Genomic DNA, 17799 nt, shown 5'->3' with positions numbered 1-17799 from the left:
CGCCTCATAAACTATCTTATGAGGAAAAATCTGAATTCTTGGCCAGCGAATTCTTGAAAAAAAAAAAAATAGGTAAGTGTATGTTGGATAAATAAATTCACGTTTCGACAGGTGACCGTGACAGGTGAGCTTACTGGACTGTATGAAAAATTGTTTTGCACGATAGAAAAATTATTGTTGGTTATTACTTTTTTAGTCCAGTTAATATCAAATCTGTTATGAAAGTCGATGTGAATAAAAAGTATACAAAAAATGAGACTGAATGTCATATTGGTTTAGGAATATGCAAATTAACATACATACAGACAGACAGACACACACACACACACACACACACACACACACACACACAGACACACACACACACACACACACACACACACACACACACACACACACACACACACACACACACACACACACACACACACACACACACACACACACACACACACACAAATATGACTCATCAAAGTGTTAAACAAAGAGAGAAAAAATGTCTCCAACGTCAACCCTAGAATTATATTAAGGAACTGTTTAACATTCTCTCTCATAAAAATAACACTTTTCAAAATTTATGACGATAAACATATAGAAAGAGAATCCACAATATTTTCGCAGCAAAATAGTGCCAACATTTTGTGGGTATACTTTCCATTATCAACCACCACCACCACCACCACCACCACCACCACCACCACCACCTCCTCCTCCTCCTCCTCCTCCTCCTCCTTTTTTCTTCTGTTGCTGCTGCTTTTTTTCTCTTCTTTTTCATTCCTCCTCCTTTTCCTATGCTGTATGCTAAGTATCTCTTCAACCAGTACTTGTATATTATGTCAGCATTAATTCTCAAACAGCCATATAACAATCAAGACGTGTTACTGTTCGGAGATCTTGTATAATAATGTTCAAACCTCTCTCTCCTGCTCCACCCTCTCCCTTCCTTATCATCAGCATCATCATCATCACCATCTTGCCGGCCTTCGCTAAGCTAAGGTACACATGTACTGCCTTTGCCTCATCTTCGTTTTCTAATCCTTGGTAGCCAGTTTTCATCTTCATCATGACTCGATCTGATTCAGTTCAGTGCATAACCCACATACAATCTTCCTTACTTTCTCCCACCGGCTTCCCCGTCATCCCTTGGGATAAATTCACCTCTATTTTTCCTGACTAGATGTAGTTCACGCGCGGGGAAGCATGCCATGGGGGAGACACCAACCAACTTGTCACGTCTGTCTTTTTTGTACTCGTCTCTTGAAAACTATAGAATAATCATCCAAGACATGAGCATATTATTTTAGCTGCACCATGTCACGATGATGTACGGAAATGTGGACAGTTATTTCGTCTCCACACACACACACACACACACACACACACACACACACACACACACACACACACACACACACACACACAAAATAAACATCCACGTGTCCTCATCTTTCACACCCACCCTACATTTTTTCATTTCTCTGCTGACAATACGAACGTCCCCAGTGTACTCCATAGGAACACACATACCAGCTGAGCCTTGCGTCACTGCAATATCACAAAAACTCCTTAAAATAACCCACACGAAGAGCAGCATTGGTACTACGAAGGTGACAGGCCCGTAATGAGAAAAAAAACTCTTCTCTCACAGACCCACTTTAAAGGCCCCAGAGACGATTAGGCGGATTATAAAAACTGTTTCTCCTGTTAACAATGTATAAATCTTGTTATTTTCTCATTAAGACTGTAAAAGCACCATCAAAAACTTGTGACTCCATCAAGTGTTTCAGATCATAGTCCTTTGTATGGAGTCATAAATTACAAGAAAATCTTACCGAGGTCAAAGAAGAAAGAGAGGGTAACGAAAGAAACAATGAAAGATGCAGCACAGGAGTACCATAAAGCAGGGGATGCCATCAAATTTTCCGCAGAAGGTGCCCACGAAAAAGTGCAGCCCGCAGTGCCATGAGGGCCAAGTCGTTACACTGTCTGGCATAGAGGATATTCGGGAAATCAAGGCGTGAGGGCGGCGCCAGAAGGCTAAATGTGACTTGTGATGACGAGAGACCGGGCTGGGCAGGGAGGGGAGGGAAGGAGGAGACTGGAGGGGTGGGATGGTGTTTGGTATTAGGGTAGGGGTAGGATGGATGCAGAAAAGGATGCGGTAAGAAAGGGAAACGTGCCATATATCATTGCCCTACAGGAATATTACATAATTTATCTCCGTCCTTTGTTCGTGTGTGTGTGTGTGTGTGTGTGTGTGTGTGTGTGTGTGTAATTCACCTCGGTCTCCTGCTGGTCATCCAGCCAGTCTTCCCCATTACGGAGCGAGCTCAGAGCTCATAGACCGATCTTCGGGTAGGACTGAGACCACAACACATTCCACACACCGGGAAAGCGAGGCCACAACCCCTCGAGTTACATCCCGTACCTATTTACTGCTAGGTGGAAAGGGGCTACACATTAAGAGGCTTGCCCATTTGCCTCGCCGCCTCCGGGACTCGAACACGGACCCTCTCGATTGTGAATCGAGCATGCTAAACACTACACTACGCGGTTGTGTGTGTGTGTGTGTGTGTGTGTGTGTGTGTGTGTGTGTGTGTGTGTGTGTGTGTGTGTGTGTGTGTGTGTGTGTGTGTGTGATTTCCGCTACCTGGCATGACTTTACGGTTCACACCCACATAAGCACAGTCCTCGACGCCAGAAGTGTTGCGTTCACTCAGTACTGGCAACCCTGCTGGCTGCGCATACACTATCTGCAACCATGCTATAAATTACCGTAGTTACTTCAACGTCAGAGGATCTTATAGACAATTTTTCATCCAATGAGGAATCGATGTATTTGTTTATTGTTGACAGTAGTTATCCTAAATGTTGAAACTTAACAGGTATTTGATTCTCCTTTTACAGTACTGGATTCTATTGTTAGGCACAGTAGAGAGTATAAAGTAATTGTACCAAGAAAATACTACTGAAGAGTGAAGGATAACTTGATGAAATGTAACTTAATTATCTTCTACTTATAAACATACACGAAACAGAAAGTTACAGAGAGAGAGAGAGAGAGAGAGAGAGAGAGAGAGAGAGAGAGAGAGAGAGAGAGAGAAATGAGGAGGGAGTGCATGTGGCAAGACACGTAGCCAATGCCGTTTAGCACACGTGTCAAAAAGAGAGCTATACATACGTACACAGGTGGTGGCACGTGTATGTGTGTGTGTATGTGTGTGTATGTGTGTGTGTGTGTGTGTGTGTGTGTGTGTGTGTGTGTGTGTGTGTGTGTGTCTGAGCTTGCCTACCTGTCTGTGTCTATTTCTGCCAGTTTATTCGTCTGTCTACCTGCCCGTTTGCACCTCTCTCTCTCTCTCTCTCTCTCTCTCTCTCTCTCTCTCTCTCTCTCTCTCTCTCTTCTAGCCACAGGCCTCACACCAATGCACACATCGATGCAGCGCGCACTTTTACCAGCACGCCTTGATTTATTAATGGAGCGCAGCCTCAGTCATGAATGCAAGACTTAATATTAGCTCTCAATAGCAGGGCGGTGAGATGCTTCAATGCGCCGTATAATTTTGGTCTCCTCAACTCACAGGGAATAGTGATTACCGAACGAGAAACCACCCAGCGTTGAGTTGCGAAATTACGTAATAACTCGCAGCGAATGTTACGAGAAGAGATGACATTAAGGAAATCAAGCTGCTTCTCTCGGTGCAATTATGGTTTCAAAATGCGTTCTGCTCTTTCGTCTCCTCTGCCTTTTTTTTTTCTTTTTCTATTTATTTATTTTTTTTTTTTTTTTTTTTTTTTTTGGTGGGATGCATGTTTATGTATTTCGATATTTTTTCTACAGTTTCATTTTCAACTGTTTATGTTTTAAATTTATAGTTCAATTTGTTAACCTCCCAGATCAATGGTGTTCAAGATGTACTTCTCAGCTGTATTGGTAAGGCATGAACTCCAAATAAACCTGTTTAGATGCATGGCGACGACGACGACGACGACGAAGAAGAAGAAGAAGAAGAACAACAACAACAACAACAACAACCAACCAACTCACACACAACACACAACCACACACACACACACACACACACACACACACACACACACACACACACACACACACACACACACACACACACACACACACACACACACACACACACACACACACACACACACACACACCATCTAAATCTACACCAAATTCAACTAATCCTAATACAAATAAACCATTTCTTTCCACCCGGTGCCTGAAACGAGGGCGAGAAACATAAGACGTCTCGCACGTACGCAGAAGCTTCTAAATTGGAGTGCCAGGAGATAGAATTCTTTTGCCTCCTCTGCTGCGGGTGAGTGCGTGCGCTAGTGCAGAGAAACACTATGCATTGGATCAGAATTAAACCTGCGCCTGTCCTCCTTGAGCTTAACAATTTTCCTGAGACACCAACGAAGCAGTCTGATCGTTTCGTTTCCTTTACTTTTCTTTCTTTTTCCATTGAGTGTAGTTTATAATTTAACGCGAGTTCAGCGCATTCTGGTGCTCTCTCTCTCTCTCTCTCTCTCTCTCTCTCTCTCTCTCTCTCTCTCTCTCTCTCTCTCTCTCTCTCTCTCTCTCTCTCTCTCTCTCTCTCTCTCTCTCTCTCTCTCTCTCTCTCTCATATTTCTTTCATGTTCTGCCGCGCGTAATATACACGCAATAAATAGGTAAATATACACCAATGTTATTAATCACTAGATCTTTTGATATTATATGCTCTCTCTCTCTCTCTCTCTCTCTCTCTCTCTCTCTCTCTCTCTCTCTCTCTCTCTCTCTCTCTCTCTCTCTCTCTCTCTCTCTCTCTCTCTCTCTCCTTTGACCCAGGCGCCGGCAATGCCTCACCGCCACTAAAAGTCCCCTGCAAGACTGTTTAATATTTAACACTTAGTCGAAAAAACTGACACAGAAGCCAAGTTTTGCCTTATTAAAAATTCGAGGCGCAATACCACTATGGCAGCCGCAGATGGATGGAAAAAGTATACTATGCAGCAGCAGCAGGTCGAGAGGGTCGCATATGCATTTCATCAAGACGTACGGGGTTTAAATCTGGCAGTAATATAAGGTAAGCCAAGGCGGTGAGTGATGAATCATTGTTATTATCGTCATTACGTCCCTTGTCTTTCTAATCCCCGCCTTTATAATTACAAGTTGAAGAAAAATCCTGCACCTAACACTTTAATTCTTCTTGGGTCTCGATTTGTTCTTGATCCATTTTATTGATCTTTCGTTGTTTTCAGTTTATTTTCTTTCATATATTCCTCTCTTCCTTCCTTCCTTCTTCCTTTATCCTTCGCCGCTTCTCGCTCCCAACGTCCACTCCTCCTTCTCCTCCTCCTCCTCCTCCTCCTCCTCTCCCTGCGTCCAACCAACCCTCATTTTCACGTCCCTCATAAGTATTCAGTCGCCAGGCCAGAAATAGTCTCCCACCTCCGCCTCCTCGACCGTCCACACATCCCACGCCCGCATCCTCCGCCCCCGTCACCACCACAATCGCCGCCCACATTCACCCCCACACCTCAGCCCATTTGCACCCACGCTTTACATTACACACACCGCCACAGATCCATCAGAACACCAGTTGGTAGTCCTTTCTTCCTCCTTCTCGTCTTCCTACTCTGACTTCCCCCTCTAACGCCCCCACCGTCACTTCCCGCGGCGCCCCCTCACTCATACTCACATCCCCGACCGGCAACACCAACAAGCAAGGGCGACGACGCCAAAACAAATCGAAAAGCTAAAAGGGAAGAGCAAAAAGGGAAGCGGGAAGCCACACTAAGCTGCTCCGGAGTCACTGCACTGAAGATGAATGTGACAAAAGGCTGAGGAAATAATAGGTGACATGGATGTTGATGAAGGGTGAAGGGAGAGAGAGGAAAGACAGCAAGAAGAAATAGCAGACAAAGGTGCACTGAGGATAAGGTCAGGGAAGAATAAGGAAGTGATTTTAAAAGGTAAGGAAAAGCTAAAGGACAGGGCCAAGAAAGCTGAAGGTTAGAAGCAAATGGGGAAGTGAAAAGGTGAATGAGGGTGGCGGGGTGCGGGAGTGGGTGGTGGGTCGACGAGGCAGGGGTGCGCCAGCCAGCAGGGATGAGGGAGTGCAGGGGAACGAAGTGCCAACTGACACAGTGCCACAATCAACATATTACCTTGTGACTGTTGCTGCTGCTGCCTGGTGGAGGGCGGCGACTTCCTGGACGCCACACCAGCCACACCAGCTACAGCAACAGCCAACAGAAAAAAAAAAAAAAGTAAACATAGCAACCTCTCATTAGCCACAGCTCCACCCCAACACCAGAGCCAATCACGTCCACACCTCCCCACAACCACACATCCTCACATTCCTTCCACCGCCACACCCATGTCAGAGTTACAACCACACCCAAGCAACCAGTCTCTCACCCCACACGGTCTCCTTTGCCTCACCACTCTCCACTAGCTTCTTCCTTATCGCGAACGTCAACTCCCGTGAAACAAGAGTTATTTCTGTGGCCGTGACTAGCGGTGGGTGTGGCATGTGGGTGGAGATGGCTGTGTGGGGGCTTCGTGCAAGCGTCAAACAGCCGCATATGTGACGGAATAAACACAAGGAATGTGCGACCTTCAAATAAATGCGAAGTGGTGGTGGTGGTGGTGGTGGTGGTGACGGTGGCAGCGGCGGTGATGCAGCAGAGCAAAGGATGTACAAGAAGATGCCAGCGTACATTCGTATATTAAGAGAAAAATTAAGTAATACGAGCTCAACTGAGAGAGAGAGAGAGAGAGAGAGAGAGAGAGAGAGAGAGAGAGAGAGAGAGAGAGAGAGAGAGAGAGAGAGAGAGAGAGAGAGAGAGGAATACAAACCACCATTTAGCTCACTCAGTCTTGTCACTCCCACGAGAAAACCAGACTGACAGGATGACAGAGCAAGAATAACAAAGGGACAAAACAAAGTGACGCAGGAAGACAGAATGAGGAAAAAAAAAAAAAAAAAAAGTAATGCATCAGCAGCAGCCTCCTCCTCCTCCTCCTCCTCCTCCTCCTCCTCTACAACTTGATGACGGTAGCTACTGCAGAAGCACGAGGAGGAGAGAGTGAGACGAGTGTTCCGTGGTGTGTAGGACAGTGACAAGCCATCACGAGGTAGGCAGGAACCTATTGCAGAGACGAGACAGTGACGAGACCCAAACGAGCAATAACGAGTAAAAAAGTTAATAAAAAGAAAATTAAAGATGAGGAAGGGAGGGAGACGAGCCAAGAGGAGGGAGATGAAGTGGGGAGGGGAGGAGAGAAGTGGGAGGGAAAAGGGGAGGTGATCGAAATGAAGAAATGATGGAGGCGAAATGAAAATGGAAAGATGAGGAGGAGCACAAAAGAGAAAAATGTGTGAAGAGAAGAGTGAATGGAAAGGAAGGATAGTGGACGAGAGATGGGACAGAGAAAGAAAGGAACTGAGGAAGAGAAGGTCGGAGAGACGGTCTGGAGGAGGAAGAGAAAGAGAGGGAGAGGGAGAGAGGCAGAGTGAGGTTGGCAGCGTGACGGAGGGACAAAATAACCCAGTCAAGAGAAATCTCTAGAAAAGCTGAGGCAAGTTTTCACATTACTGAGGATGATGATGATTATGACGACCACAAATGACGCATGATTTGTGATCCCGTAGAGCTCGGTGGGGAGAGAGAAAATGTGACCAAGAAAAACAACACTAAAGTGGCTCTGAAATTGAGTGCAAAGATCGACAGATTGGCGTTCCAAGGTTCGATGAATGCTTCTTTTTTTTTCTTTTTTTTCAATGAATTATTTAAAATCAACTACACGGTTCCCAATCATCTCATGTCTATTTGTGTCTCCGGTCAAGAGGTGCACCAGAGGAGGGTAACATGTGCCTTAAAATGGTATCACTGTAAACACGCCCCGAGCCTCGCCAGCACCGGCTACGCCTCCCAGGCAAAAATAAAACCTTGTTGCCCGGGTGTGTGGGTAAAAAAAAGTAAATAAACAAACGAGTAACTGAAATAAAAGTAAACTCATTAACTAGGAAACTAATTTATGAAGTAATCAATTAAAAGACGAATGCTACAAATACAAGTAAAATACAGTAAAGAATAAAGTGTTGCTACTTTATTTCAAAACTGTGTTGGGTGCATGGAAATTATGATGTTGCTTTAATTAGATGATATGGTTAGTCACTGTCATCTTTATCACTGCAGTAGTAGTAGTAGTAGTAGTAGTAGTAGTAGTAGTAGTAGTAGTAGTAGTAGTAGTAGTAGTAGTAGTAGTAGTAGTAGTAGTAGTAGTAGTAGTAGTAGTAGTAGTAGTAGTAGTAGTAGTAGTAGTAGTAGTAGTAGTAACAGTAGTAGTGGTTAATCTAGAACACAACACCCTACTTTCCACACTCCATCCATTCCAACTTATCTCGTCCCCGCCCTCCACTCTCACTCCAGCCTAACCTATGATCCCTCACCGACCCCACCACACCCAACTCCTTCTGGCCTAGCCTAACCTATTCACCCAACTCTACATACTTCATACAGTCTATCCACCCTAACCCACACCACACCAATCACCACACCCAATCTTGTAATGGCCACTTCACCAACTCTCCACACTCTCATCCACAATACCCATCACCCACACGGTCTTGCACGGCTACTTAGAAAATCATCAGCTTTCCTTAGTCCCGTCCCGCCCTGTCATGACGTAAGACAAGCCCAGCCAGCCCTATAAACATGTACCTTGCCAAGACCAGCACAATATAGACCGCATCCAATCACAACATACGTTCCAGCTTCACCCAGTCATAGCCAAGCACTATATGAGCATTTCATCTGTCATGTAGTGGAAAGAATGCCAACCCCCCGATATCAGCCCCAAAGCCAAACCCAGGATGCCCCCTTCTCAACCCCATCCCGCCCCATCTGACTTCACCTAGCCAAGCCCTTAAGATGTGCCCCGCCCCAACCATAAATGAACTCCGGCATGCTCCGCTAAGCCTAAGACGAGCCTCACCTCGCCCCGTCACCGCCAAGGACACCGCAGTCATGACGAAGCCTAAACATTTATCCCATCCCAACCCACCTGCCCTACAGAACTACCAGGCCGTCTCTACCCCGCCCAGCTAAGCCCTTTAGATCATGTCTATATGTCTCAAACCCTACGAGAGCCAAACAAAACATCTAATTTGTCTAAGCCATCATATAATTAACCATATTTTTACATTATTGCCATTTCTTCATGCAGTTCAGCCCAACCACTTCTATATCAAGACCTGTTAACAGAACCTTTTTGAAATCCATACAGAACCTCCGCTTTGTCCATCTCATCTTGCAATTCAGACTAACACATTTGCATTATAGTTCCCATTCAACTATAAATATACCAAAGACCACCAACGCAATCCCAGCCAACTTCAACCTTAAACTAAACAAAGCATCCAATTTGACTCCCACGTCGTATAATACAGGTTAATGCATTCCTATTCTTCCCATCAGGCTAAACAAACGGCGGACGGTCGCAGTGTTTGGTGTCCCCGCTACCATGGCAACGCAGTGGAGGCGGCTGCGGGGTAAACAGCTGTCTGCCGCACGTCCAAACATGCCACGTAAGGGGTAATGAGCTGCGTCCCTTCACCAACTCTGATTATATACCTCACCTTTGATAAAAAATAAAAATAAATAAGAAATAAACAATAACTTGTACGGTGAAATATTTAATAGGTAAAATGTGAAAATCGGTAAGTAACGCTGCAGTATTCTCAGTTATCTGCAAAAAAGTAGTCTTCCTCTTCATTGCTACCTGCTTCACTCCTCGTATTTCTAACCATCTAGATAGACGCACTGGACTTCTGTAGCGTTAGTGGAGATTAACAATAACTAAAAGGAATTCACAAGTCCTTCCTCCTTCAATGTAATCTCCTGAATTGCCGTTCCCAACTACATATATATATATAAAAAAAAACTTGTACCACTGATATACATTAAATAGTAAAGACCACAACAGAAACTACGAAAATTCACGAGTCCCCCTTCCACCGTTTTCTGCAGCTGGGACACAGAAAACGGAGTCATCTGCAGAAACTCTCAACAAGCCACGAAGGTATAAAACAAACAGCAAGTCGTAAATAGACACGACGACGACCACACCAGCTTAGGCGTGAAGATAAGGCCAATAAACGAACCAAGAATTTGACTGCCAGAATAAAATATGCACCAATCACTGAGAATCGGAGACGCGGGCACGAGATGGGACGAATGCCAAGCTTGAGAGAAGTATTGCGTGCACTGTAGAGGTAACACAAAGAGTCCGCGTCCTACATAAAGCGTTCTCAGTTTTCTCTGAACACATACAACTGACAGGAAACTTCAACGTAAGGCGGAAGGAAGGGAGAAAGAGGGATGGGGTAGGGTGGAGTCAGATGGGCACGAGAGAGAGAGAGAGAGAGAGAGAGAGAGAGAGAGAGAGAGAGAGAGAGAGAGAGAGAGAGAGAGAGAGAGACAAATGAAAATCACAGAATTACAATAACGATAATAGTAATAACAAATGTGTAAAACGATTAATTTGTTTATGAAATATATACTGGAGTATAAAAATCACTGAAATAAAATAAAAATACAAAACGATAACCAAAAATCAATTAGACAAAAGCAGTGCATGCACAGAGATACATGAAAATAATGTCAGAGAGAGAGAGAGAGAGAGAGAGAGAGAGAGAGAGAGAGAGAGAGAGAGAGAGAGAGAGAGAGAAAGCAGCCAATCATAACAAACCCAAGACAGTTTGACCAAATTAGCAGGTCCCCTTGAGACTGGTCCCGACCGCCCACCCGCCCGCCTGCCTGCCTGCCTGCTTGCCTGCCACGCACCGCCGCCAGCCAACAAGCCAGCCAAATTTCCAGAACCCATGACTCCCGCAGCGACCACGGGGAGATTGTTCGGATGCCTGTCTGTTTAGTGTCTGTCAGCCTCACGCCGTTCAGTAAGACAGGACCGGCACACCTTCGTTTACGACTGAGGCAGAATAAAACCCATAAGTCCAGCCTGGCACAGTGCTAATAGGGTACGAGTATGTAGTTCAGGAGAAGCAGACCCCATCCACCCTCAGGAATATCCGTATACATGCCTCCTGTTCAACACGCATGACGGGCAGCCGGGACGCTCCTGGGGTGGACTAGGGGTGAGGACGACGCCCTGCGAACGAACGACAAGCCTCAGTGCACAAGACTTCCTCCGCCTCCCCGAGGGTAATGAAAAAGCAGCAGGTGTTCGGGCGAGGAGCGGCATGGGGTCTAGTGGTCTGTTCTTCCCTCGCTGACGTGATACATTAATCTTCCAGGAATGAAACGTGCCCGCTCCCTCTGTATGCTTATGTAAGGATGGGGCAGCGCCATACAGCGTGACGGAGCACCTGGCTGACTGGATGAATGGACATGCGCGCATTATCACGAGCTTAAAATAGTTACTGACACTCTTAAACCTTGCAGCGGAGAGAGAAGAGAGAAGAGGAGACAGTGGATAAGTGTGATGAGAGGTGAGGTCAAGGTGGCGGGGTGAAAAGAATAAGAATAGTAATATATATTGTGCCGGGAAAAGATAAAGTCGAGGAGTAATTACGGATCATTGAAAGGTGAAAAGATTAAAGTGAGCGGGACAGAAGAGAAATAAAAGGGAAGGTGAAAAACAAGGTGCGGGTGAGGGAAGAAAAGACGAAAGACAAGGACGGTAATGAGAAAAACGAGTGCGTGAGAGAAAAGACGTGAGAGAGAATGCATGAATACAAGTTAAGCGAGAAATGAGTAGAGAGAAGCGAGGGCCGGGCATGTGGTGGGCAGTACCGTCACGGCGGGGGCTGGGTCGGGGTTGGAAGGAGGGGGTGCAGGTTCACGGAATGTATGTCTCATCCGGGAAACTTGAGAGGACGCATCCTGGCGAACAGAATGGAAAATCCAAGAAGAAAACGGGGCAGTGAGGCGTTGGCCGTGATTGCCAGCGATAGTGTGTGTGCCTGGGGTGACGAGAGAAGAGACTCATATCAATACGATGGTCGGCCCCAATCCTTCCCGCACACTTACTAACTTTTCTTCTGCTTCTGTCTTTCCTCAACTTCCTCACCTGCGCATGTCGCTATCATGGGACACTTCAGAAGGCTGTCATTCTTCTCTTTCATAGTGATTTCCAGCAAACTGAACCGCTCACACTCAATACAAGCATATGTGAATACCTAAACATACAATATATCTACTCATTATACAGTGTGTGTGTGTGTGTGTGTGTGTGTGTGTGTGTGTGTGTGTGTGTGTGTGTGTGTGTGTGTGTGTGTGTGTGTGTGTGTGTGTGTGTGTGTGTGTGTGTAAATAAATAAATAAATAAATAAATAAATATATATATATATATATATATATATATATATATATATATATATATATATATATATATATATATATATATAAACTATACGGCACACCACATTTTCCGCTCACGTACTACATTTTCTACTAATCCGTTTTCTTTACAGGAGTCTCACTAAAAGAACCCAACTACCCATAAAATGAAAAGTATAGACAATATTTACTCTTTTCTCATTTTCAAGACACTAGAAGATATTTACACAGCTTTATAAAGCCATCTGTCTAGTCAGGTTGCGCCATCTGCAGTGTATCCACAGAGCAGCGCGCACGTCACAGTACTCGTGACGCAACCTTACACACGCCTCGCAAGTAAAATATTATATAATACACCACATCAATAAACAGTCACGCACACGTACACTCACCTGGCTAGAAGAAAACGTGATACATTATGTACATAATTAACAGGAGGGCGAAGATGACCAAGTAATTATTGGCCATGGCCCGCTGTTCGGTGCCCTGGGCCAGCATAGTGCCGAGAGGGGCGGGGGGCGGGCGCGCACACACAGTAGGAACGGGACGGAACAGTGACGAACTTGGGTCAAACGGGGGTCACAAGAGGTCGAGTTTGGCCGTCAGGGTTCAGCGAAGATGACGAAAAGGAGAGAGGAACAATCGAGGTATCCAGAGAGGGTGAGAGGAGGTAACGGTGAGGGTGAGTGAGTGTCAGTGAGGAAACGCGAGAGCTAACGGCGAAGGTGGCGAGGGTGTCAAGGTAAACGTGAAGGCAGGGAAGGAGAGGCCCGCGTGAGGAGCCGCCACGGGAGCGAGTGACCAAGGGAGAGAAACGCCTCCTCCCTAACCCCTGCAGACTACCCCACGGGAGGAGGGAAAGAGGGGAGCAAAGGGGAAGTGAGGGGAGAGAAGCGATGGGCGGAGATGGGGGAGTGAGAGAGAGGGAGAGAGAAGGAGCAGGTGGTGATAGCTGGCCAAGGGGAGTGAGGGTGACTGGGGGAGTGAGATGAGATGATGGAGAAGGAGGAGCATCAGAAGGAGGAAGAGGAGGGGCGTGAAGGAAGAGGAAGAGGTGGGAGGAGTAAGAAAGCCTGCCGATGTAGCAAAATTGGAAAAGCGGTGAGTAAATACGGAGAGAGGTAAAGGGGTGCAAAGATGGAAAAGGTTAAAACAAAATAAAAAAAAAAAAAGGTAAATGGAGGAGGAAGACGAGGGATAGAGGAAAAACAGAAAGGGGGAAGAGGAACCAAGAGGTAGGGGAGGAGAGAATGGGGGTGGATGGATGAGACGAAGGTGGAGGAAAGGAGGGAAAGGAGGAGGGAGGGTCATGAGTTAAGTGTGTGCCAGTCAATTATGTCTAACTCCCTCACACACACACACACACACACACACACACACACACACACACACACACACACACACACACACACACACACACACACACACACACACACACACACACACACACACACACACACACACACACACACACACACACACACACACACACACACACACACAGTTTCCCAAAATGTCTCCCTCTGGACACCCCCGAGCACGCACACACATCAGATGGGAAGGACGTAAGGGGCGTAGGGGAGAGGGAAGAGACAGATGAACAGGAGCAGAGGCATAGCAAATTTGGGAAGACATATTAATACCATCGACGTAAGTGCATTCCATCTTGTATCTTTACCTGCAGTTCTCTAAGTATCGCGGTTGAATATTTCCTGATGATGCTATTGATAATAATTAGAACAAGTTGATGAGCTGAGTTGGCATCTGGGATTAATCAAAGCTGAGGCATCCGAACACTATAATACGCCTGGCTTGGTTTGGCTTGGCATGCATCTGCCATTCAACTGTAAAACTCGCGCTTGTAAAACCTTTAAGATCCATCTCAGTCTTGGTAATAACAATATAATTTCTTTCCCCTCTGGCTGCCAAGCACGTATGAGGCTTAGTCCGAAGAGAGTGAAGTGTTGTGAGTGAGAGCAGAGATAGATAATGCTGCTTTGCAAAAAAAAAATAAATAAATAAATAAAACGATAACGTAAGAACAAAGTAAACTGCAATAAGCAAGCAGACTTATACGTGAAAGTCCTTATGTAAAAAAAACACCAACTTATATTCACCGATCAACTTGGACAAAATATATATAATCTATCTTTTAAAGCCCCAAATTGACGATGATACAACACTCCCTTGCTGCCGCACTTCCGGGGTCACCGTAAGCAGGAGACAATACTGACTTTGACACGACGAAGAGCGTGTATAAATAGCGTAAGAGGAGCTATTTTCATCTCGGCATGAACTGTAAATAAAGTTCCTCCATTAGAGACAGACACCCAGGAATGATTACACCTCCCGTCAAAACAAAGATATCATGGACCACCAAGCACACCCAGCACCAAGACAAGACGCGATGAGTCAAGAGGCACACAGACAAGAAGCGTTAAGTACAGCACCAAGCACACCAACATGGCAGGAAGCAAACAAGAAGCACTGAGGTATGAGATAGATAAGAAGAAGCAAATTAAGAAGTAAGAAACATCGAGGCAAGAAGAATGAAACAAGAAGTCGAAGCATACAAAAAGTACCAATTCAAGTACTGAGTTAAGAAACACAAAAAAGGATCATATAAAAACACGCTACTGAGTTAAAAAGTATAAAAAAAAACACCAAGTTATATAAGAAGCACACGTCAGAGAAGAAATCTTAATGTATGTAGACTTATGAAGATAGAAAATTAAAGATGCTTTTAAATCTGAAAATAAAAGGATCGTGTTTACTGTTTGTGGCAATTAACGCCGATGGAGAGGAGTAAACTGTTTGAAACTTGTCCGTCTTCTCCGAATCTGAACCGAATTTAAGTGAGGAAGGAAAGATTGAATGATACTGCGAGGAAAAACTGGTTGTAACTACGAGGAAGAACTGAATTGTTATTGCAAGAACAACCATGAAATTATTACATGCACCTGACCAACACACGTTTTCTTCTTTTTCACCTTCTGGACAAAGTTGGCTACGAACTACAAAATCTATAAAAGAAGTCCCCAAAAAGTGTTGACAAAAAAAGGCTTCCGATAAGATTAGCGAACTTGAAATAACATATGCAAATAATAGATATAAAAAAAATCATTCCTATCAGCCAATTTAGATTTTGTAATGTCGTGAAATTCCTCTTAAAATATTTAGGTCACATGAAGCATAAAAAACAAATTCAGAAATTACGGTTTGCATGCAGCGTTCTTCCTGCCATTCGATAAGGCAATAATGGTGATTTTCATAAGTCTTCATCAAATCGATACGCATTAATTTCAGTTTTCATCCGGGTAAAATGCAGAACACGTAATTACGGCAACTTGGAATTTATACTGGCCATGTAAATCTCAGTGGTCGTGTGTCTTTCACGCATGGCCAGTAACTCCCTCACGCTGAGTAACATGTGGGAAAAAAGATACGAGGAACGACATCCGTAAAATTAGCATGTCACCTTCATTCACCTTCCCCGCTACCTGTCCAAACATGTAATCCAAGAGACCTGAGTGTTCCCTTGATTCCCCTTCCCTCCCTGCTACGAGAAGCGAAAACACCATGGAACTGAGAGTGGCTGAATCTTATGACAGTCACACCTATGCTGAACTGACGGTAGTATATCATCATGTGTAAAAATACTTAATACTGTAACACATCAATTTCCGGGCCCTAATGCACGTTATTAAATATTTTTTGCCAAAGAACATTGCACCATTTTTATAATTTTATCTGATTTTAGTGCAGGTAATTTCTGGAACTCCTTGGCTAATTCTGTATTTTCCTCTCTCTATGACGAACCCTTTCAAGAGAATTTTCAAGAGACTTAAACTTCAATTTTGCATAATCCATTTGGCTGGTCTCTCCAAGGACTTGCACCTCAATGGGTCTTTTTTTTTTATTTCCTTCCTATTCTTTTCTCCGGAGCCCCCTCTTACTTAAACAGAAATATTAAATAAAAATTCTCTTAACACTGTCCATCCTAAGTGTGGTAATGAACAGACCGTTTACAGACATTTCATACACAATATTGATTTTTACACATGTTACAGTATTTATTTCTTGTGTTCATATCCACACGACGCTAAAACAACCGTCATGATCACCGCGTATAACCATTCACACAAAATTTCAAATAAATACATTCTAAAGCGCTGAATGAACTCAACTCAGGTTCTAATAAAGGAGTGACAGATGATATAGACTAGTCAATATCGGCGCCTTCATTGCAGCAACCGCCGGTGCTTCCTTCCTCCCGTGCCAGACTATGATTATAATGGCCTGTAACTTTAATTCCCTGGTGATCATTTGGGTCTCTCTCTCTCTCTCTCTCTCTCTCTCTCTCTCTCTCTATATATATATATATATATATATATATATATATATATATATATATATATATATATATATATATATATATATATATATATATATATATCATTACAATATTCCTCACGTAGCCAAATCAGTGTATTTTGTCAGTCAAAATTTAACACCACGTGGAGCTCTGGTCTTTAAAGTTTGCACTGTGACACAAAGAAATTCAGAACACTCAAGCAAACACAGGAAGCGGAAAGATCACTTGGCTGGTCTCTGCCTGGGCGCTCGTCTGTCACCGTGGCTTTGAGACTGGGGCGCCACAAGATAAAGACCCTCTCACCCCAACTCAGGCAATACCTCAGAGTCTTCCCTATAATCACGCGACTCTTAAAGGGAGGGATACCAGGGTATGTTTTATCTAGATAGGTCGCATACCAACTGTACGCCTTATATGAAAAGTGTTGAAATCCAAGGATTTCCAAAAAGTAAGAAAAAATTATAATAGATGCAAAAGAAAAAAGTGAGCTTATTTCATATTCTTACATAAAATATCCTAAATGCTAAACTATTTGAAAAGCAAAGTTGAAACAATACTTTAATATGATCCGCCTTGTATGTAGCCTTGTCGCAGCGTGATACAAAATTTTTGGATCACATACAACGCGAAGTATTAACGCCAAGTAATGTTGAAGACACGCACTCCTGGCCAGGCTTCGGAGGCGCTCACTTCCGCTGACCCAGCAGGAGTGCTTAGTGCACTATAGTATCACAGACTCAAGAAGAAAAGACGATTTTGGAACGAGCAAAACCACTCACTATTTTTAGCTAACAATGGCTAACAAATTCCGATTTTTATTATCAATATTAATTCAGCACCATCTCATCGCGAGAAATACTAATGCATCAGTTTATAAATAATTATTCTAATGTGATGTATACACATAATCTCCGCATATTATGCTAAGCTTCAACAACAGATATATAAAAGTAATCACATAACAACAGCGCTGAAACAATTCTTGTCAAATATTCTGCAAAGAAATTTGTGAATTGCCGGCAATGTTTTTTTTTATTTTTATGCGC

General features: G+C 44.1%; 1 protein-coding gene and 1 long non-coding RNA gene across 6 annotated transcripts in view; one reads left to right on the top strand and one right to left on the bottom strand.

The window, feature by feature from the left end:
- The window catches only part of LOC123520718 (ligand of Numb protein X 2-like), a 157465-nt gene that overhangs the window by 126578 nt on the left and 13088 nt on the right, over positions 1 to 17799 (bottom strand). The window contains exon 1 of one of the 5 annotated variants that reach the window (XM_045283262.1): positions 12771 to 13186. The exons of the other annotated variants lie outside the window; for them this stretch is intronic. The gene's annotated coding sequence lies outside the window, so the exon portion shown is untranslated. Of the gene's footprint in view, positions 1 to 12770; positions 13187 to 17799 lie in introns of those variants that run through there. 5 annotated transcript variants of the gene reach the window in all.
- LOC123520721 lies at positions 6197 to 10607 on the top strand. Its single transcript, XR_006679349.1, has 3 exons — positions 6197 to 6532; positions 9496 to 9605; positions 10048 to 10607. It is a non-coding gene; the product is annotated as an uncharacterized LOC123520721 (long non-coding RNA).

Source organism: Portunus trituberculatus, chromosome 47 (genome assembly GCF_017591435.1).
Source record: "Portunus trituberculatus isolate SZX2019 chromosome 47, ASM1759143v1, whole genome shotgun sequence".
Taxonomy (NCBI): Eukaryota; Metazoa; Arthropoda; class Malacostraca; order Decapoda; family Portunidae; genus Portunus; species Portunus trituberculatus.
The sequence above is the reverse complement of the archived record's forward strand: the minus strand, read 5'-3'. Positions and strand labels throughout refer to the sequence as shown.